Genomic DNA, 5,637 nt, shown 5'->3' with positions numbered 1-5,637 from the left:
GCATTAATACTCATCAACAATGCTCTGCATCTGTTAATTTTCTTGGCCCTAGATTTATAATCTTAGGGAATCACAAATAATTACAATTACCTGGCACTTTCTCTCAAAGAGGCATCAGTTCAGTTCAGTTCAGTTCAGTTGCTCAGTTGTGTCCAACTCTTTGCGACCCCATGGACCTCAGCTTGCCAAGCCTCCCTGTCCATCACCAACTCCCAGATTTTACCCAAACCCATGTCCATTGAATCGGTGATGCCATTCAATCTTCTCATCCTCTGTTGTCCCCTTCTCTTCCTGTGCTCAATCTTTCTCAGCATCAGGGTCTTTTCAAATGAGTCAGCTCTTCATCAGGTGGCCAAAGTATTGGAGTTTCAGCTTCAACATCAGTCCTTCCAATGAACACTCATGACTGATCTCCTTTAGGATGGACTGGTTGGATCTCCTTGCAGTCCAAGGGACTCTCAAGAGTCTTCTCCAACACCACACTTCGAAAGCATCAATTCTTCGGTGCTCAGCCTTCTTCACAGTCGAACTCTCACAACCATACATGACCACAGGAAAAACCATAGCATTGACTAGATGGACCTTTGTTGGCAAAGTAATGTCTCTGTTTTTTAATATACTGTCTAGTTTGGTCATAACTTTCCTTCCAAGGAGTAAGCGTCTTTTAACTTCATGGCTGCAGTCACCATCTGCAGTGATTTTGGAGCCCCCCAAAATAAAGTCTGACACTGTTTCCACTGTTTCCCCATCTATTTGCCATGAAGTGATGGACTGGATGCCATGATCTTAGTTTTCTGAATGTTGAGCTTTAAGCCAACTTTTTCACTCTCCTCTTTCACTTTCATCAAGAGGCTCTTTAGTTCTTCTTCACTTTCTGCCATAAGGGTGGTGTTATCTGCATATCTGAGGTTTTTGATATTTGTTCCAGCAATCTTGATTCCAGCTTGTGCTTCTTCCAGCCCAGCGTTTCTCATGATGTACTCTGCATATAAGTTAAATAAGCCCGGTGACAGTATTCCTTTATGTATTCCTTTTCTTATTTGGAACCAGTCTGTTGTTCCATGTCCAGTTCTGACTGTTGCTTCCTGACCTGCATACAGATTTCTCAAGAGGCAGGTCAGATATTCCCATCTCTTTCAGAATTTTCCACAATTTATTGTGATCCACACAGTCAAAGGCTTGGGCATAGTCAATAAAGCAGAACTAGATGTTTTTCTGGAACTCTCTAGCTTTTTCGATGATCCAGCAGATGTTGGCAATTTGATGTCTGGTTGCTCTGCCTTTTCTAAAACCAGCTTGAACGTGGAAGACATTTATTTAGAAATCTATGATCATAGGTACATAACTGTATGAAATATTAGGTAAATGCAACTTAGAACTTTTCCAAACACTCTTTATTCTGGAAAGTTTAAGTGAAAATGTGAAACAGAAGATGAATTCAGGAAACTATTTTGCAAAGTGGATCACACAGAGTATTAATAATTACTTTTCAGGGGACAAGTTTGGGCATTCTGAGTCAGTCAAGAGATGTGAGACAGGATCTCTGCTCTACCACATTCTAGCAATGGCTCTGGATTATGTCCAAAGGAAATAAAAATAGAGTGCTGAAGAGATATATGCATTCCATGTTTATTAAAGTTTTATTCACAACAGCCAAGATAGAGAAACAAACTAAGTGCCCATTGTTAGATAAATGGATAAAAAAGATGTGATAAATATACTCTCTCTCCACATATGCACATCTTTATATTATATATGCAGAAGACCCAGGTTTGATCCATGGATCAGGAAGATCCCTCAAGAAAAGAATGGCTATCCTCTGCAGTATTCTTGCTTGGAGAATTCCAAAGACAGAGCAGCCTGTCAGGCTACTGTCATGAAAAAAAAAAAAAAAAAAAACAGAAAATCTTGCCACTTGCAACATGGATGGACCCTGAGAGCATTATCCTAAGTGAAATAAGTCAGATAGAGAAAGACAAATACTGTAGGATATAACTTACACATGGAATCCAAAGAAGCTAAACTCATGAAATTAGAGATTGTAACAGTGGTTATCAGGGGCTTGGGTCAGGCTATGTAACTGGGGAGATGTAAGAGGAACTAAAAAGCCTCTTGATGAAAGTAAAAGAGGAGAGTGAAAAAGTTGGCTTAAAGTTCAACATTCAGAAAACGAAGATCATGGCATCTGGTCCCATCACTTCATGTGAAATAGATGGGGAAACAGTAGAAACAGTGTCAGACTTTTTATTTTTGGGGGCTCCAAAATCATTGCAGATGATGATTGCAGCCATGAAATTAAAAGACGCTTACTCCTTGGAAGAAAAGTTATGACCAACCTAGATAGTATATTCAAAAGCAGAGACATTACTTTGCCGACTAAAGTCCGTCTAGTCAAGGCTATGGTTTTTCCGGTAGTCATGTATTGATGGGAAAGTTGGACTGTGAAAAAGGCTGAGCGCCGAAGAATTGATGTTTTTGAACTGTGGTGTTGGAGAAGACTCTTGAGAGTCCCTTGGACTGCAAGGAGATGCAACCAGTCCATTCTGAAGGAGATCAGCCCTGGGATTTCTTTGGAAGGAATGATGCTAAAGCTGAAACTCCAGTACTTTGGCCACCTCATGTGAAGAGTTGACTCATTGGAAAAGACTCTGATGCTGGGAGGGATTGGAGGCAGGAGGAGAAGGGGATGACAGAGGATGAGATGGCTAGATGGCATCACTGACTCAATGGGCATGAGTCTGAGTGAGCTCCAGGAGTTGGAGATGGACAGGGAGGCCTGGCGTGCTGCGATTCATGGGGTCGCAAAGAGTCGGACACGACTGAGCGACTGAACTGAACTGAACTGATAAAGGTAGGAACTTGCAACCAGTCGATAAATAAGTCCTGGAGATCCAGTGTACACAATAGTGACTATTGACAGTAGTACTGTACTATAAACTTCAAAGTTGCTAAGAGACTAGATCTCAATTGTTCCCACTAGGAAAAGGAAGTGATGATAATGTGACTTTATACAGGTGTTAGCTGCGTAATCACACTGCAATATATATATATAAGTATGAAATCAACATATTATAAACCTTAAACTTACACAGTCCTTCATGTCAATCGTATCTCAATAAAAAATAATAAATTAAAAGGCTCATTCTGGCTGCTACATTGTGAATAGATTACTGAGGGCAAAGGTAAAAACAGAGAAATCAGTGAGGTGACCACAGGATAATTCAGGTGAGAGATGGTGGGGTCAGGACCAGGGGAGTAGAATGCTTGGGTTCAGATTATATTTCAGAGTTGAGTCAATGGGATTTCTTTGTGGATCAAATGTAGGAAGAAGTGGGAAAAAAGAAAAGTCAAAGATGTAGAAGCATCTGGCTCAAATACCTGTACTTGACAAAATGGCCTCTGGCAGCCAATGGGAATACTTGCAATTATTCCCCTAACCTCCTGCTCTTTCAGACTCCACTGTCCCTTCCTCACTCCTCACTCAGGCTCTGTATACACTGAGCACCCACAGGTCAAGTTGGCTCCCTGCGGTCAAAGCTGCTAGTCAGGGTCAGCCCCATCAAGCACTGGTACCTGTGGTAACATGGGGCAGAGAGAGGAGGGAAAAAGCCATTCTCTGCCTTTGCATCATCATACATGTATTTTTTAAAGAGCTTGAAAGTAGTTTAATTTGTGCTCCAAAATTCAGTTTTCCAAAAGAGTCTATTGGGTTTTACTTCTGTTCATTCCTTTCTCTAGGGTCAAATAATCTCTGGAGACTGCATAAAAAACAGATTTGAGTTAGAGCTCCAAGCTATACTCAAAATCATAAACATTAGGCCTCATTTTGGGTCAAATCCAGGTGTTCCTTACACAGCTAAACAATACGTCATGCAAATAAATTTAATTTTACTAGACTTACTAATTATAAATCTCACTATATCCAGGTAAGGCTATAAGGATGGCCAATCACATTTTTTCCTAGAAGCATATTCACCTCCTAAATAATGCAAATAGACTTTCACTGGGCATGTACCACCAGTTTTCCAGGCATAGACAAATGTGTTTAAATCTCATCAACTGCTTAATACAAGACTCACAATGTAATTTTCAATTTATTGTCTTAACTCTTTCATCCTCAGTTTACAAATGAAACTATGTCAGATCTGAGATTTAAACCCAGGCCTTTTTTACTCCAATACTCATGCATTTAATCACTAAACCAATTAGAAAAATAAAGATCAAGAAAGATTGGGAATGATGTGGGTAGAAATGGAAGGAAATGAAGTGTATTTGTTTTCTCATCTGATTAAAGCTTATAGTATTATCCTTGAATTAGACAATTAAAGCTTCAAGTGTGAATATTTGAAAAACATTACAGTGCTCGCTTCAGCAGCACATATACTAAAATTGGAACGATACAGAGAAGATTAGCATGGTCCCTGCGCAAGGATGACACGCAAATTCGTGAAGCGTTCCATATTTTAAAAAAGAAAGAAAAACATTACAAAAATTATAAAATGTAAATCAAGATAATATTTTCCACATTACTCAAGAAAAATAAGAAATGTAGTGATTAGAGGCATGTGTTCGTAGGCAGACACACCTGGGATAGAATTGAAAAGTCTCTCCTCAGTAAGAGTGTGACCTCAGGCACATCATTCATCTTGTTGAGCCACAAAAAGACAGTGTATCAGCTGACTTACAAAAACAGAACTTTATGTTGCTTATAAAAAACATACCTTTAAAACATAGACTAAAATCTAAGCAAACACCAAGGAGGAACACTAACCCAACAGTCATCAGGGTTGGCAAGAAAAATAGAATGTGTTAATGTGTAAAACTAATGTGTAAAAATAGAATGTGTAAAGACTCTGATGCTGGGAAAGATTGAAGGCAGAAGGAGAAGGGGACAACAGAGGACGAGATGATTGGATGGCATCACTGACTGAAATGAAAGGAGTTTGAGCAAGCTTCAGGAGATGATGAAAGACAGGGAAGCCTGGTGTGCTGCAGTTCATGGTGTCTCAAAGAGTTGGACATGACTGACCCACCAAGCAACAACCAGTGTGTAGCAAGACTTATCTGGATAACCCCAAACTGACAGGATCCAAAGATACAGCAAAAAGATAACACAAACACTACATTCTAGAAAGAGCAAGGTAAACAGCAGCAGACAGACTGTTTCCAGGGCTTATTATGAGAGAGAGGAAGTGAAGTGGATTTCCTGCCCTCAATTGTCATCTCATCCAACCTTCTTCTCGGCCCTGTCTGTCTGTATAAACAAAAATCAGAGAAGTAAGGGAAGGAGAATGAGGGAGAAAAATAAAGAGATAGAGACAGACTGAGCGAGAAAGAGAGAAATATCCTCATTTCCTGAAATCAAGTAAGGGATCCTGACAGAGTGACTCCTAGGAAGTAGGAATGTGTAGTTGAACAGGCATCTCATTCTCCAGGCGGATACCTGCCTGTGCAGTGGATTGGCTCAGCTATTAGAGCCCCACCTTTACCCTAAATCCTATTGGATTGAAGAAATTTGAAAAGAGCAAAGTAGAGAGATGCAATAGAGTAGCCTGCTTGTCAACCTTGTGTCAGATGAGAGAATGTGCAAGTTTTCAGCAGGCCCAATGGACACCATAGGAGGTAGCACAGATTGAG

At 40.1% G+C, this 5,637-nt stretch overlaps 1 non-coding gene across 1 annotated transcript; it reads left to right on the top strand.

Moving 5' to 3' along the window:
• Positions 1-4,359: 4,359 nt before the first annotated feature.
• On the top strand, positions 4,360-4,466 carry LOC128050131 (U6 spliceosomal RNA). Its single transcript, XR_008199641.1, has one exon. It is a non-coding gene; the product is annotated as a U6 spliceosomal RNA (small nuclear RNA).
• The last annotated feature ends 1,171 nt before the right edge of the window (positions 4,467-5,637 follow it).

The sequence above is a fragment of the Budorcas taxicolor genome, chromosome 6, assembly GCF_023091745.1.
Source record: "Budorcas taxicolor isolate Tak-1 chromosome 6, Takin1.1, whole genome shotgun sequence".
Taxonomy (NCBI): Eukaryota; Metazoa; Chordata; class Mammalia; order Artiodactyla; family Bovidae; genus Budorcas; species Budorcas taxicolor.
Note: the sequence above shows the minus strand (reverse complement) of the source record. Positions and strands in the feature narration are given on the sequence as shown.